Here is a 15,793-nt window from a genome sequence, read left to right on the forward strand (position 1 = left end):
GAAGATCTCCAGTAATACGGTAAAAGTGACTAATGCCCTGCTGCTAGGCAGTAGGAATGGCCCTTAATTTTGGCTTAATTACATTATGCAACTCTGTATACAAGCTAATGAAGGGGGAGAAGAGAATTAAAGTTGATTCATAAATGTTGATAAATAAACATAAAAGTAAATAAAAAGAATGTTAAATTTCCCCTTTTACTTTCTACTTTTGTACTAAAATGTTATTTAATCAGAGGGAAATTCTAGACAGAGACTTCTATATGGATATGTAAAATTTCTCATTTCATAGGCTGAGGCCTGCCAACTTTCAAGGTGACATCCTACTACCAAGCTTATGGAAAAGAGACAAGGCATGAATTGTTGCTTAATTCACAGCTTGTCACATCTTGCCACTGAACCATTTACTTAGTTATATGTCCATTTTGTCATTAACAACTGAATTTTTACCATGCAAAGTATATGCCTACCACAGATTGTGTTCGGGGATTGTTTCATTATTGTCTGTGGTAGCTTAAATAAGTATGGCCTTCACAGACTCGTGTATGAATGCTTGGCCCCATACACAGTGGCACTATTAGGAGGTATGGCATTTTTGAAGAAAATGTGTCACTATGGTATGGGCTATGAGGTCTCCTATGCTCAGTGTGGTACACAGCTCCTTTCTGCTGTTCACAGGTCAAGATGTAGAACTCTCAGCTCCATCTCCAGCACCATATCTACCTTCACTCTGCCAAGCTTCCCATCATGGAGATAATGGACTAAAATGGTCATGGTGTCTCTTCACAGCAATGCAACCCAAACTAATACATGGTCTATCTTCCCCCATTGACTACCAACTAAAAAAGTCATAGCATCTTTAATTGTCTTGATTTAGCAAAGTTACCTGATACAGTGCAGGGGCTATAGTAGAGGTTCATCATCTGAAATAACATTTTGCTATTGAATGCATTAAACTAGAGAAAAAAATCACGAAGTTCAGAGATAAATTTCTTCAGTTGCTAGCTTCATCTAGAATCTTCACCATAAGAATCCACTACCATACTGAATGTGCTCTTACATATTCCATTTGCTAAGTTAGAATTGTCTTTGGACTTTATTTATTGCTATGTGTCTCTTGTATAATAACCTAAAACTGTGTCTTAAAACAGAAGCTGACAATTTCTGGAAAACTTATACACAAATGTAGCGGGTCTTTATTGCAGCTACTTCATTCTGCCTTTGTCAAACTAAAGCAGCCATCCGCATATACATAAAGCAAGCAGTTGATGTTCTAAGCCAGTTGATCAATTGATACTAAACTATGGATTTCTGATAATTCTCTTGTGAAATAAATATTGCTCTTTTTTCTTTTTATATTATCAAGCATTTTATTTTGAAGGATGTATTCCTAACTTGAAGCCTTTATAAAATCAGGGGCAGGGTGCTAGATTGACCCATGGTTCAATGTATGCTAGCTATAATATCTGGATTTACTTTATTTGGAAGTGTACTAATTAAGGCAGAGTATATCAGTGTGAGTCTCCCATTCTTCTTGACTTTGACCTAGGTCACTTGCTAGCATTTGGCTTTGGGTGCACTTAGCCGGAGGCTCTAAGACACCTTTATCCATGTTGCTGACACCTTAGTGAGAATGACTACAGAGCTGAAGTCAGATGAGGTTGTGACTCCAATTGCTGAACTGGCTTTCAGAGCCACTTAAGGTTACCTGTATAAATTTTTGACAAAGGGTAAGGTATTTTTCACATGTAAGGTGAGTCTGGTTTTGAGAGGAGAGAGTGACGCTCCTCAGCGCTAACCAAGGATAATAGTTCAGTGGTGGAAGTTTCTCAGTTACTTCCTGAGCAAATGTTTATGCTAATACACACTGTCAGGTTCTGTAAAAGTGTTCACTTTTCATCTCGTCATTCCCTTCTTTCTTCTTCATCCTTCAATTGCCTTTTCTTTTCAGTTCAAAACAAGCCTGCAGAGCGAATGCTGAAGCATAATCCTGTATTAATTTATGGGCCGTGGTGTGGCTTACTACAAATGAAATGCTCTGGTCCCCGGAAATCCTAATCACTTTCACAGCCAGCAGGTGCCAGAGCTAAAGCATTTCCAGTGAAGTGAACAAGAACATTAAATAAAACCAGTGTTGGAGACTGGATGCATTAAGTCAGGAAGAGGAACATATCATACTAGTGATCAAAGCTTGGCACAGGGAGGCAACTCTATTTGGCTTTAAGTCAGTGGGAAAGGCAGTAGCTTCAAATCCATGGTCAGTTCAATTCAATTTGTGAGACTTACCCAGTTATTTCAGTATTGCATACCAAGCAGAGAGGTCCTGAGCTGGCTTATGAAAAACCTCCAGGTAAGAGAGATGTGTGAAAATTGTCCCCCATGAAAGGTCTTTCAACTCTCCTGGACCATTGAAGCAGTGTTCCTAAAAAAAAAAAAAGAAAAGAAAAGAAATTCTCAAAGGATGAGGAAGGGACCAGATGGCTTTCGTCTTAGCACCCTGTGAAACTGTCTCATGAAGCAGTGGCAAACTAATCCCCCATATTAATGACTACCCAGGACTTGTCTGAATGCAAGTAGGTTTGGGGGAATTTACATTCACACATATGCACTGGAATTACAGTATCTCAATGAACAAATAACTGAAAATGGCCTAAGAAAACAGAGATAAAATACTTTAAATATGTTCAAGATCCAAAATATGATGGCCTGATGTATCATTTAGAGGTAACCTGATTCATTTGGTTCTCGTGATCAAATATGTCAATCTAAAAACAATTCTTAAGTCTGGCAAAGTTTTACATATAGCCTAAACACCAAAGGCCTGTAGCATCTACTGAAATGGGGAAGGAAAAAGAAGGCTAAGTCAAAAACAAAGATGGTTTTTAAAAAAGTTGCCTACTGTGAGAGGTTTATAATACCTAGTGCGAACATTTTGGGAGAGAATAGATTTTTTTATTTTATTATTATTATTTTTGCACATCAGTTTATTAAGATGGAAGACTGCTAATTACACAGAAGAGAAGCTACTTGCCAAAATCAACGAAATTCTGACTCCCAGTGACAAGGCTGAGGCACATTTACTTCAAGCTTTTGAGGAGTTTGTGGGCCACACAGTGGTCCCGTGCATGCACGAGGTCAAAGAGCTCCTCTGTACAATTCTCTTCTGTCTGTGACCTGGAAGACACATGCTTTCACACAACACTAGTTGTTCCCGGGCCTTTACACACTTCTCCAACTGCTCACAGTGCTCTTTCACTGTTGTTAGGAGGTCCACTAATTCTTCCTCTTCTTCTTCCTTTTTGGGGTCTCCAGCTCCAGTGAGCATCCTATATTTGTCCTTTAGTCCCAGGGTGGGAGCTTGTTTGGAATTCAACACCAAGAGCAACCAAGAATAGATCTTAGTAATATTCAACTCATAGTAATATTGGAATCACCTTGCCTTCTCTGGCCGCATTGTAATATTGCTTAGAATATTGCTGAAGCTTCACTTTTGAGTGCTCCATTGATTTGGAAATTTAGTGTTGCTTCAACATGATTTTTATAAGCCCGAGAATGGCTAAATATAAGATCAGTAAAGTGTAAGTTTTAGACCCAAGGAAATGAACATTGCCAATAGCACCAATTCTAAGCTTCATGAAAGTTTTAAAATGTCTTCTAATAACAATGGAGAAACAGTGATGTTGGCCAGTGTGTCTACCTGAGGATGTATATGATAAAGTCTAAAGAAATATTCATGTTGTGCTATCAATATTGAGAAAGGACTGAAAATTTATTCATGAGTATAGGATAAAAACAGAAGGAAGAAGGCAAAAGGAAATTTTAAATGAGGACAAAGCAAACTCAGAGCATGAATTTTCTGATTTCAACAATGATCTTGGGACAAGGGTCCGTGCGACAACTGTGTGAATGTTTATTCTTTCATATTAAAAGATAAAATTGTTTAGACTTGCAGGATGACAGAAAAAAACCCTCAGGTGTCTCATGGGTTGATCCCTTCTGATATTCTCTGTTTTGGAAGAATGGCTACAAGAATATTCTATTAGCAGAGATTGTCAAGCTCCTTTTTCTTTCAAGCTGTTTCATCATCCTAACACAACTAACTTAAGTTTTGTAAAATAAATTTCTTCTAAAACATGGCTTCTCATGGAAACTCCACCTTGCTTTGACCATTCAAGTTCAGATAGTGATTACTGGCTGAGAAAAGGGGTTGTTTTTATCAGCATTTGGACACCTTATCCTTGGAAACGTTTTGCATTGTAAGTTTTTATAGGAAACACTGTCTAGAGTTTTGACAGTGTTCTCTGCTGATAATCCTGAACCAATTAAGGAGGGCCCATGAGGGACCTTGCTCATAAAAGATTTGAAAAAAAGTCACAGTCTAGTGAATTCAAAATGAAAAATGTAATGATAGGTGAGCCATGTTGGAATAATAACATTCCATCAGAGAAGAGCACATCATCTCAAAATACAATGGGGCAACATTTAAAAAGATATTGTCAGAGATTCTTTTCTCCCACAAGAATGCTTTAGGGTTACTTTGCAATACTTAGTAGGTAATTGAGTCAATAATTGCCCTGTCACTCCAGAGACGCTCAAATCAAATCTTGCCTTCAACCAATAGAATCATTTTGATAATTAAACAAACAAAACAATACACACACACACACAGAGAGAGAGAGAGAGAGAGAGAGAGAGAGAGAGAGAGAGAGAGAGAGAGAGAGAGAGAGAGAGAAAGAGAGAAGGGGGGAGGGAGAGAGATATGTGGGCCAGTGTCTTAGTTGGGTTTTTTTTTTTTTTTTTTTTTTTGCCATGAAGAGACACCATGACCAAGGCAACTCCTATAAAGGAAAACATTTCATTGGGACTGGCTTACAGTTTCAGAGGTTTAGGCTGTTATCATCATGGTGGGAAACATGGCGATGCACACATCTCCAGACATGGTGCTGGAGAAGGAACTGAGAGTTCTACAGGCAGCAGAAAGTGAATTGGCTTGAGCTTGGGAGAACTCAAAGCCCATCACTTAGTGACATACGTCCTGCAACAAACCCATATCCCCTAATAGTGCCACTCCCTATATGTCCGTGAGGGTCATTTTCTCTCAAACAACAACATCCAGTAAGATGGTATTCTACTTGTTGCCCTGCCTGGGAACCTCAGTTCCTTCCTTGGAACTCATAGTGTGGAAGAATCAACTCCCACAATGGTTCTAGGACTTACACACACACACACACACACACACACACACACACACACACACACACACACATACATGCACTCATGCACTCATGTGCACACATGTCCTTACATGCAATACATACATAAATAAATAAGTAAATTCTGGATTAGTTCTATGTATTGCTACTCAATAAATATTAATTTAAAAATCTAAAATTACTTTTGTTAAGATTTAGTACTTTGTGAATTTTTTTCTTAAGTGAGGGGCACCAGAAATAGGAAGTAAATCTGTAGCAGGGTTTGAAATCCATGAAATTATAGACCATTGTTCTCATAGAAGAGAGCAAGTAAAGAATAGCAACAACATCTTTTCAGTCATACTGTAGTTCAGACACTGTATGGGGTGATTTATTATTTATAAGTACTGTATATTTTATAAAGCATGTATTAAGATTCCTAATATGACAGATATGAAAACCAGGGAAATGTAATTTTTCCAATGATTCCTAAACAGCATAGTAACAGAAAACATATTCCAGATTATGTTCATAAAATTCCAGTACTGTGTTCTTTCGAATTCACAAGCTGACTTACCAGGAAAAGAAATTGGAATCACCTAGGTCAGTGCTACTCAAGTTCTTGAGTACTTAGGAGTTATCTGGGGAACTTGGGAAAATGCAGGTTCTGATCCAGGTCGGGTAGGGTCACTTTCTGGGTGACACTGGTATGTGAGTTTCGGGACTTCAAAGACATACAATTGTAGCTTGAGACTCTGGGTCTTCTTTTCAATAAACTTAGCATCTCTATCTTCCATTTGGAATCTCCACTTTCATCCACTATGAGCCCTGCATTCTAACTTCCAATCACTGCTCTGTATATTGTAATTCAAGTATTCAATCTGAACGTCAAATGCACAAATGAGTAAGGAAATGAAACCATTACAGTTCCAGCACAGCAGGGCATCACAAACTCAAGTAACCAGGGCCAGACACAGAATGGAAAGGTATAAAGCAGACTTGACAGGGTGCTGATAAATGTAGCTTGTCTGTATCCCAAGAGGGCAGTTTATACACAACTCCCGAGAATCCCTACCATAGGAAGTGTAGTTGCAGTGATCTTTCTTGTTTTCAAAGAAGTTAGAAATATGGTTTTTTAAGTCAGTCTTTTCAAAAGGTTGTATTTAAGAAAAGTTTTCATCACAACAAAACTGGATAGAATAAACAAGGAGTTCCCATATACCTATCTAGCTCTGATCTTAGCCTTCTCAACCACAATGGAACATGGGCTATAATCTCACATTAAAATGGTCTATTTGCTACAATTTAGGCACCTTGTTGTACCCAAAGCCCATAGTTTATATTAGGATTCACTCTTGGTGTTTGTCCTTTAGGTTTTGACAAATGAATAATGAGAAATGGCCAATGCTTACCATTGAATCAAACAGTGTCTCTACAGGAAAATTCTTCAGTATTGTGATAGCCTACCCCCTTCCATTACCTCTGGGAACTACTGATCTTCTAATTGTCTCCATCTTTGTTCTTAGGCTATCATACAATTGAAATCATACACTATGCACACACTATGCAATCTGTTCATTGTTTTCTTTTACTTGGTCACATCTATTTAAGATTCATGTATTCCTATGTCTTTTTTACAGTTGAATAGCATTACATGCCATAAGCAGCATAGTTTCTTTCTTTACTCATCCAATAAAGAATATCTTAGCTCTTTCCAAGTTGGGAAATTATTCATAAAATATCCATGTTTAAAAAGAAACGTGTATATATGTCAAACGTGTGGGAAAGAATGCAGCTGCTAGGTCACGTTGTAACCATGTTTAGTTTTACAGTGGAAAGCCGTGTTTAGTTTAGGAAGGCCCCTCAAAGTTGTTTTGCATTCTTCCTAACAAAGAATGAGTTCTTTCTTGCTCTGCAACCTCAGGAGTATTTGATATTCTTGATGAATAGCAGTGCCTCATTGTTGCTTTAGTTCAAATTCCCTTGCTGCTGTGTAATGTGAAACATCTTTCTATGGGCTACCTTGTCACTTGCTGTCTTTGTTAGGGTTTTATTCCTGTGAAGAGACACCATGACCAGGGCAACTCTTATCAAAAAACAAAACAAAACAAAACAAAAATGAAGAAACACATTTAATTGGGACTGGCTTACAGTTACAAAGGTTTAGTTTGTTATCCTCCTGATGGGGTGTATGACAGCATGCAGGCAGACTTAGGGCTGAAGATGAGCTGGGAATTCGGCAGGCAGCAGAAGGAGATTGTGTACCACACTGGACAGAGCTTGAGTTTATATGAAACCTCAAAGCCCACCTCCTCAGTGACATATTCCTCCAACAACGTCACACCTACTCCAAAAGGTCGCATCTCCTAATAGTACAACATCCTCTGATCCAAGCATTCAAACCCATGAGTATATGGAAGCCATCCCTATTCAAACCACCATACCTGTAGGTTTTAATTAGTAACCAATTTAAAAACTTTATTGTTCTTTGCTTTAAGATTTTTTCGTGTACTGAAAAAAAGTTCATTATAAGAAATGCAAAATTTCTACTTTCCTGCTAGTATCTTTCATAGACAATTATTTCATGGGTCTTGCTCTCAGTTTTACATACAAAATTAATTGCCAAGCCCAAATTCCTCTAGATTTTCTACATGTTCTGTTCTTTATAGTTTTTAAATTTACATTTAAACATGTGATAAATTTTTAGTGACTTTTGTGATATTTTGTGATGCTTGGAAGTTCTCTGTCTTGGTTTTGTTTCCTAGAAAAATATATATACACATATATCAGTATTATTTGATAAGGGGGCAATGATTGGTTGTTTTATTAAGTAGATCTGTTTCTATTCGTGTAAACAGTTTTAGTGACCCACTTGTCTATTTTCACTAGTGCTACATTATGCTGCTTACTCTGGCTTTAAGTCCCGTTTTCTTTGTTTTTCTTAGCATTTACTTACTCGTTTTAAGTCCTTTACTTTTCAGTAAAAATTATAGAATTAACTTCTTAATATGTATTCTAGAAATTTGAATAGGATTGTTTTGAATCTGAAGATTAAGTTTAGAGAAGATATACTGTTGACATAATTGGGACTTCCTATGATCACAGATAATCTACCACTTATTTATGTCTACTTTTCTCTTCCATGAGTTTTGCAATTTTCCTCATACTTAACTTGTTTGTATTTCTGTTACATTTGTGCCTAATTATATCATTGTTCTGAATGCCATTCTGAGCATTTGTGATTAGTAGTGATTTTTCACTGGCAACTTGACTTGATTGGGAAGTGCCTAAGAGATTGGCAAATTACATCTGTGGATCAGGAAGTGCCTTAAAGATTGGCAAAGCACATCTGTGAATGTGTCTGTGGTCAAAAGCATTTCAGAGAGTTTGTGCGTGTGGCCATAACTTTCAGGAACACACTCCTAAATCAACACACCTTCATGGTTGTAGGCTCTTGTGTTCCTAATCTACAACTTCACAGCACAAGCAGAGTATACCCCAAAGTGTTTTTTCCTGTTGACCAACTGAACCTTGTGAACACGTGTTACAAGAGCTTGAAGTCAGCATGCCCCAAATTGCATCCACCATCTTTGCTTCTTGCTTTATCTCAAATTAAGTATGGTTAAGAATGAACTCATTAATGGAGCATATTCTGAAATATGTTAAGATATATTCCTGTATGTGTCTGGTCTTCTCAAATAAAATCACCTTACTTATGCTCAAGAGCACATTGCTTAAGAAATCTTGCTCATGTTCTCATAATCCGTAATATTTCTTGGCTCTTTTGTTATTTATTGTCCATGCTTGCTTTGGCCTTATAACCCTCAACATGAGAACAAATCCCATTTCCTTATGAGAAGACTGACTAAGTGGGTAAGACCTACTTTGGATGTGGGCAGTCTGATCCCACAGACAGGGGATCTGACTGGAGGAAAATAGAAAAATATGGAGAAAGTGAGCTGGTGCAGGCATTTTCTTGTATCTTCTTAGCCATCATCATGAGAGCTCATCTCTGTCACCATACCCTCTTGTTATGATGGACAAAACCCCTCAAATTGGGAGGCAAGTAAGTCAATCCTTCCTCTATTATTTATTTCACATTGTGATGGTTAATTATGATTGCCAAGTTGTTTGGATTTGTAAATAATTGGGTAATTAGGAGAGCTCATTTGAAGATGTTTGTGAAAGCATTTCTAAAGACAACTGGATGAGGAGAAACTAACTTACTGACTGCAATGAGACCTTTATTCGTAGTAAGAAAGGAGAGTAGGAATTGAATCTCAGCTGGAGGAGTGAGTTAAGTTTTGTCTGTTTGGGAGTTGTGTGCCCCTGATTTAGTCCTGTATTCCCTGTGTGATTCTGGTCTACAACAATGTAAGCTTCTTCACTATGCTGACCTTTCCATGACAGAATCACCCTCTGACACTATAAACCACAATGAATAATTCCTCTTAAGTTGTTTTCTCAGGTATTTCGGTTACAGTGACACAAGAAGTAATTCATACAGAAAACTGGAGACTTTTTCAGAAGTGGGGTGACTGTTGTAATTAAAACTGTGGCTCTCAGGTCTTGGAGGTCTTGCAGGAAGCATTTAGAAGAGTGTGAAGAGCATGCAAGAGAAAGCCTAGAACACTACAAGGGCAGCTAAATGGGTGATTCTCTTCAGGATGCAGAAGAGCAGGATGCTGAAAGGGATGTGGACATAAAGGCTATGGTCATAAAGTTTCAATGGAAATGAGGACTCTTGAGAATCCATGTTACCATGCTGTCAAAGAACTTTCCAATTTGCCAAAGCTCTGAGTTTTTGAGTGAAGCTGAATAGAAAAATAATGTCCTGATTGTTCTGGTGGAGTGTTGTGTGACACTCTCTCAGGGAGATATAAAGCAATGCACCCAAGAGAGGAAACTGAAGAAAGGCCAAACTATGGACACTGACACAGTCCAATTTAAACCACAAGTTTTATTGGAATTGCAGGAATATCAGGGAGGGGGGTAGTTCTTACAGTAAAGGTGACTCAGTACAGTAAACAAAGCCAGCCCCAGTGTGTGAACACGTGGGATACAAAGGCAAGACTATAGTGCTGAAGTAAGGCCTCTAAGGCTTGCAGGATATCAGAGTTACTTAGAAGTTTCTATGGAGTCACAGGACCTTAAGATCTTTCCTACCGAGTTTCAGTCTGTTCTGCTCCGATCCTTCATGGCTACTCTCCTGTGCCCCTCCTTGGATTGGGAATATATGCCTGTACTTTAATTAATTAATCAATTTGTTGAGGTTTGGTGTTGCTACATATTGTAATGCTAAACTCTGTACCTGAAGAAGGTCTAGTTGCCTATGAGTGAATTCTCAAATTTACAAGCTTTTGTTGTATAAACCTGTTCTGTAACTTAAAACTATTGGTTAAATGACATTGGAACAGCCATTTAATGGAAGGATAAGAGGTGGACAGGTTCTGAGTTATCTGGTAGGGGTAGGAGAGAGAGAGAGAGAGAGAGAGAGAGAGAGAGAGAGAGAGAGAGAGAGAGAGAGAGAGAGAGAGAGAGAGAGAGGAAAGAGGAGAGGGGAGAGAATGGAAGGACTAGAGAGAAAATGGTGTGGGAGAGAGGAGGAAGCCACCATGAGAGGTGGACACTGAGCACATAGCCAGGAGAAACAGCAAGTACTTGGGGGTGTGTCACTAGTGAAGTAGCCAGGTCAGCAGTTACAAAAGTAGATTAGGGGTTACCCCATAGTAATTGTGAAAGCCAAATAAAATACCATAGTCCGAGTTTCATTCGTTTGTAAGCAAGAAATACATTTAATTTAGCTCAAGCAAATAAATTAATTTTGTGTTGGAGATAGTGCTCATGTGTACTGCACTATGTGGGGGACTCCTGAGGACTTGTGGGACTGTGTTCTTTACTTCTACGATGGAGGCTCTGGAGACTGAATTCAGGCCAGCAGGCTTGGTAGGGTTTTATCAGCTGAACACATCTAAGTAGCCCTGTGACGAATTTTATAGGGGATTTCAGTCAAGAGTTAGCCTTAAATTCCAGAGGAAACTTTGGACTTGAATTTTTGATGCTATGAGAACTGTGAGGACTCAGAAGAAAATGAGTTTTGCAGTGAGATGGAAAACTTTTGGTGCCAGCAGTAGTTTAGGTGTGGTTGGATACCAGCTTGGTGAAGTGTGAAAACTATGGTGCTTAAAAGATTAACTAAGGTAGAAGACCCACTTTGTATCTGAGTGATAAATATAGGCCAGCAGCCTGGATGGAGTCAAAGGAAAGAAAATGTGCACAGAGCATCCTTGAATGCTACCATTGTGCGATGACATTGTGCTATGTTGTGGTTCTGGGAGATGTTGTATTGATTCTTTCAGATTTTCTACATAATTTACATGGCATTTGAAAGCAAGCCAGTTTCCCACTTCCATCACACCTCTGTAATGTCTACTCATGTATTTTAAAAATTGGACTGCTAGGCCATCTGTTCTGTGTCTAAGGAAGGTTTTCAATACTTCAGAGATTGTGCATTCTATATGTCCTTGCTTTGCTGAATAAAGGGAGGGAATCTTGTCTAAGTCTCTTTTATAAGGGCACTAATCATATCCCTTGAGTGCCAAGCTCCATAAATGAATTTGGGATATAGGAACACTAATATTAGCTGTATTATCTTTATTCCCATGGTATAGAAAACGGAGACATACTCAAATAAAGCTAATTGTCAACTTCATATAGTTAATCACTGATACAGAACAGGGTTTGAATTCAAGCAATTAAGTTTTGGAGTTCCTTGAAGACAGTGTGTGAGCCTGTTCATGTGTATAATATGCAGCATTACCTGAAACCTGTCTCTCTAAAGGGGAAAATAAGCCCCAATTTAGCATTTGCCAATATATAAATGTATATATGGCCACAATGTACTAAAATGATTCAGTCTCATTGAGTGAAATTAAGTTATCTTGGGTTGTCTGATATTTGTTTTACTAGAACTTTGGTTTTATTTTCAATCATCCTTAATTACAATGAATAGAACAAGTAAAGATGAATAATACTGGTTTTATTTAGGAATGGAAAGAAGTATTATGACATTTATGGTGCTCAAGGGTTTTGCACAAGTCAGAAAGAAATGAGATGGATTACAAGCAATTAGAAGGGATTTTGTTCTCCTAGATTTGTTCTAAGATCTGATTTTCTTAAAAAATATTATATGTCACCATTCACATTATAGAAATAAGATTTTAATTAGAGAAAACAAATGGACAAAAACATCTACTGTGCCACTCAGAAAGGTCACAAGTTTAAATCAAATGACCAATTCTTAATGCGGTATCCATGCATTGAAACCATAAATAACATCCTTCCCTTTAACTCAGAGGCAAATAGGTTGAACATAATAGCTCCCACTTCCATTATATCCATCCTGAATGTGGATTTTTTATCCTTTAAGTAGATGTGATTTTCTCAGGACTAAAATATGACTTTTACAAAACCTGGCTGACCCTTGGCTATATGAGAAAATATGTATCACACAGCATTTATTCATCACAGTTTATAGTTTTGGTGATTTTGTCACCTCATCTTTTAATTGTGTAAAATAGTTGAAAACCTACTGCATGATATGTGACATTTAATACTCAAGAAAACAAGTCACTTAAGAGTTTCTACAAAACCTGGGAATCCTAACCAAAACTTCCCCAGCAAAATGACATGAATGCATTGACTTACTTTCAGAATGGCAATCCAATTAAGATATATGTCACCCTAAACCACCAACCAAAGGGTACACATGGACAGACCTATGGCTTCAGCTGCCTATGCAGCAGAGAATGGGCCTTGTCAGGCATCAATGGGAGGAGAGGCCCTTGCTTCTGCTAAGGTTAGATCCTCCAGTGTAGTAGAATGCAAGGGAGGGAGTTAGGGGGTGGGTAGGTAGGTGTATGGGGGAGCACCCTCATGGAGTCAGGGGGTGGAGGAATGGGACAGGGGGTTTCTGGAGGGAAAACCAGGAAAGGATAACATTTGAAATGTAAATAAAGAAAAATTCCCACCATGCAACAAGGGCATGTGCTCCACTGTGTTCATAGCGGCCTCATTTGTGATAGCCAGAAGCTAGAAACAACCAGATTTCCCATGACAGAAGAATGGATACAGAAAATGTAGTTCATTTACCCAGTGGAATACTCCTCAGCAATTAAGAATGAGGACATCCTGAATTTTGCAGGCAAATTGATGGAACTAGAAAATGTCATCTTGAGTGAGGTAACTCAGACCCAAAAGGACATGCATGGTATGTTCTCACTAACAAGTAAGAACATTAGCCAAAACAAAAAAACAAAAAGAACAGAATACCCAGGATATAGTTCACAGAACTCAAAAAGGTCAACAAGCTGAAGGGCCCAAGTGAGGACCCCTCAATTCCACTTGGGAGGGAGAAGAAAGTAACCACAAGGAGGAGGAAGGGAAGGACAGGGGAAGGAAAGGAGATGGGGGTTGGGGGAGAGGGGAACATGATTTGGTATTGGGTGGGGGAAAAGGACTGAAGCCTTGAGGGTCAGCAGAAAGAATGGGAACAGGTGACATTGGGAGGAAGGAGGTTGGGAGGATCCTCTAGAATGTACCAGAAACCTGGGAAGTGAAAGACTCTCAGGACTCAAAGGGTGGGGGGGACCCTTGATGAAAGGCCCTATAGTGGGGAGAGGGAACTTATTGAATCTTCCTCAAGCTGTGAGGGATGGGGTTGCTATCCCACAGCCAAAGCTCTGACCCATAATTCTTCCTGTCTGAAAGAAATGCAGGGATAGAGATGGAGAAGAGCCTGAGGAAAAGAAGGTCCAGTGACAGGACAAAAGTGGGAGGCCCCAATACCTGACACCATTACTGAAGCTATGTGGCATTCACAAAAAGGAACCTACTATGACTGCCCTCCAAAAGACCCAACAAACAGCTGAGAGTCAGATGCAGATATGTGCACTCAACCAATGATCAGAAGCTGCTGACTCCTCTGGTTGAATTAGGGAAAAGATGGAGGAAGCTAAGGAGGAGGGCAACCCTGTAGGAGGACCAGCAGTCTCAATTAACCTGGACCCCTTGAGATCTCTCAGACACTGGATCACCAACCAGGCAGCATACACCAGCTGAGATGAGGCCTCCAACACATATACAGCAGAGGACTCTTGGGTCTGGGTTCAGTCAGGAAAATGTCATCTGCAAGTGTCCCAACACTTTTTAAATCAATTTTCTATCAGCATCTTCTAGGTACCTTTGTCTATCAGGAAAACCCTTTCATTTTGAGGATTTAAATACTCTTACTATTTTAGTAATATCCACAGAGCTCCTTCACTGATGGATGTATTTTATGCATTAGTCAGGATAGTCTATACTGGATCATAATTTTTGTTCACTGGGTACCGTCGCAGATGTCTGCTCATTATAGATATTCAGGGTATAGGCAGTGGAGAGCAGTAAGTGGTGTGTTGTCATGCTTGAAAAAATATAAAAGAACTATTCCAATGAATCAAAATAAAGGTCTTGAAATTATCAAAATTGTTATGAGTTTGCTGTTGACAGTGCAAAACAAACAAAGCACTTGAGTATAGAGTTCACCTAAATCTTCTGGGAAAATAATCTAGGTATTTCTTTCTGCTGACACTGATCAGTTCCTTTATAAAAGTATTGTTATTAATGTGGGCTAAAATTACTTAGTATTTCAGGGAATTTAAGCATTGTTATTAAACTGGGTTCAAATTTAAGTCCAGCAAACTCTGGGCTGGTAGAGAATATTTAAAAATGGCTGCCCAAAAATTTTGATAGGCAGGATGGCCTGAGAACATATACATGAGTTATTTTCAACAGGTAACCAACAGTAAGTATCAAGTTGTATATATTATAAAACAAAACAGTCTTAGCTCAATACCACATTCTGCCTCTCTGCAAGGAATGCCTGGGAGGAAGAACAAAGTGTGACTCAAGGGTCCACAGTCTGTCTTCTCCATTGCTGGATCAGAAAGGAAAAAATAGTGGGGTCTGGGAGAAATACTGTGCCACCTATGTACCGGTGAGAGTCATGAACACGGGTGGGGTTGGGGTGTGTTCAACTGGTCTACCTTTCCCTCAGAGCACCTAGACACCAGGTAGAGAGAGCAGGCAGAGCCTAAACAAGCAAAATCCACAGAACATGGTCTGAATGGGAGCTAGAGTATACCAGAGGGACAAGGGGAGAGAAGGCCTTCCTCAGGTTTAGGCGCAGCTCTTTAGGAGGAAGGCCTTCTCCAAATCAGTCCTTAATCAAGGAACTCTGTGACGATCTTTGCTTGTTCATACTGGTTTATTTGATGGTGGGTGTAAATGCATACACGTTATTTCAGGTGAATCAGGGATAAAATACCTTTTGTGGGAACAAATGCCCAGGAAGGGACACTTATTGGCTGAAAGTATGGCTATCTAGATACCTCAGTAGAATGGAGAAGAATTCCAGGTGTTATGTTAAATGACCCAGTGTTCACAGCCTTTAATGTGGTGTCCTGGGTATGTGTTTCAGAGCAGGTAGAAGCAGGTAGAGAATGGCTTCACTTCTGCTATTCCCAACTCTGAGCTTCTCTTACCACTTCTTATGCCTATCTAGT

General features: G+C 39.0%; 1 protein-coding gene, 1 long non-coding RNA gene and 1 pseudogene across 5 annotated transcripts in view; 1 reads left to right on the forward strand and 2 right to left on the reverse strand.

The window, feature by feature from the left end:
• LOC134482374 (high mobility group protein B1-like) overlaps nucleotides 1-2,419 on the reverse strand; it is a 31,279-nt gene extending 28,860 nt beyond the window's left edge. For all 5 annotated transcript variants that reach the window (XR_015639885.1, XR_015639887.1, XR_015639884.1 and 2 more), the window contains exon 1: nucleotides 2,284-2,419. This is a non-coding gene — a long non-coding RNA (high mobility group protein B1-like). The remainder of the gene's footprint in view (nucleotides 1-2,283) is intronic.
• Nucleotides 1-15,793, forward strand: part of Erich1 (glutamate-rich 1) — a gene marked incomplete at its 5' end in the record, with an annotated part of 52,793,804 nt that overhangs the window by 15,660,659 nt on the left and 37,117,352 nt on the right.
• LOC148000545 (cytochrome b-c1 complex subunit 6, mitochondrial pseudogene) lies at nucleotides 2,997-14,651 on the reverse strand (annotated as a pseudogene).

Source organism: Rattus norvegicus, chromosome 16, assembly GCF_021556685.1.
Source record: "Rattus norvegicus strain SHRSP/BbbUtx chromosome 16, alternate assembly SHRSP_T2T, whole genome shotgun sequence".
Lineage (NCBI taxonomy): Eukaryota > Metazoa > Chordata > Mammalia > Rodentia > Muridae > Rattus > Rattus norvegicus.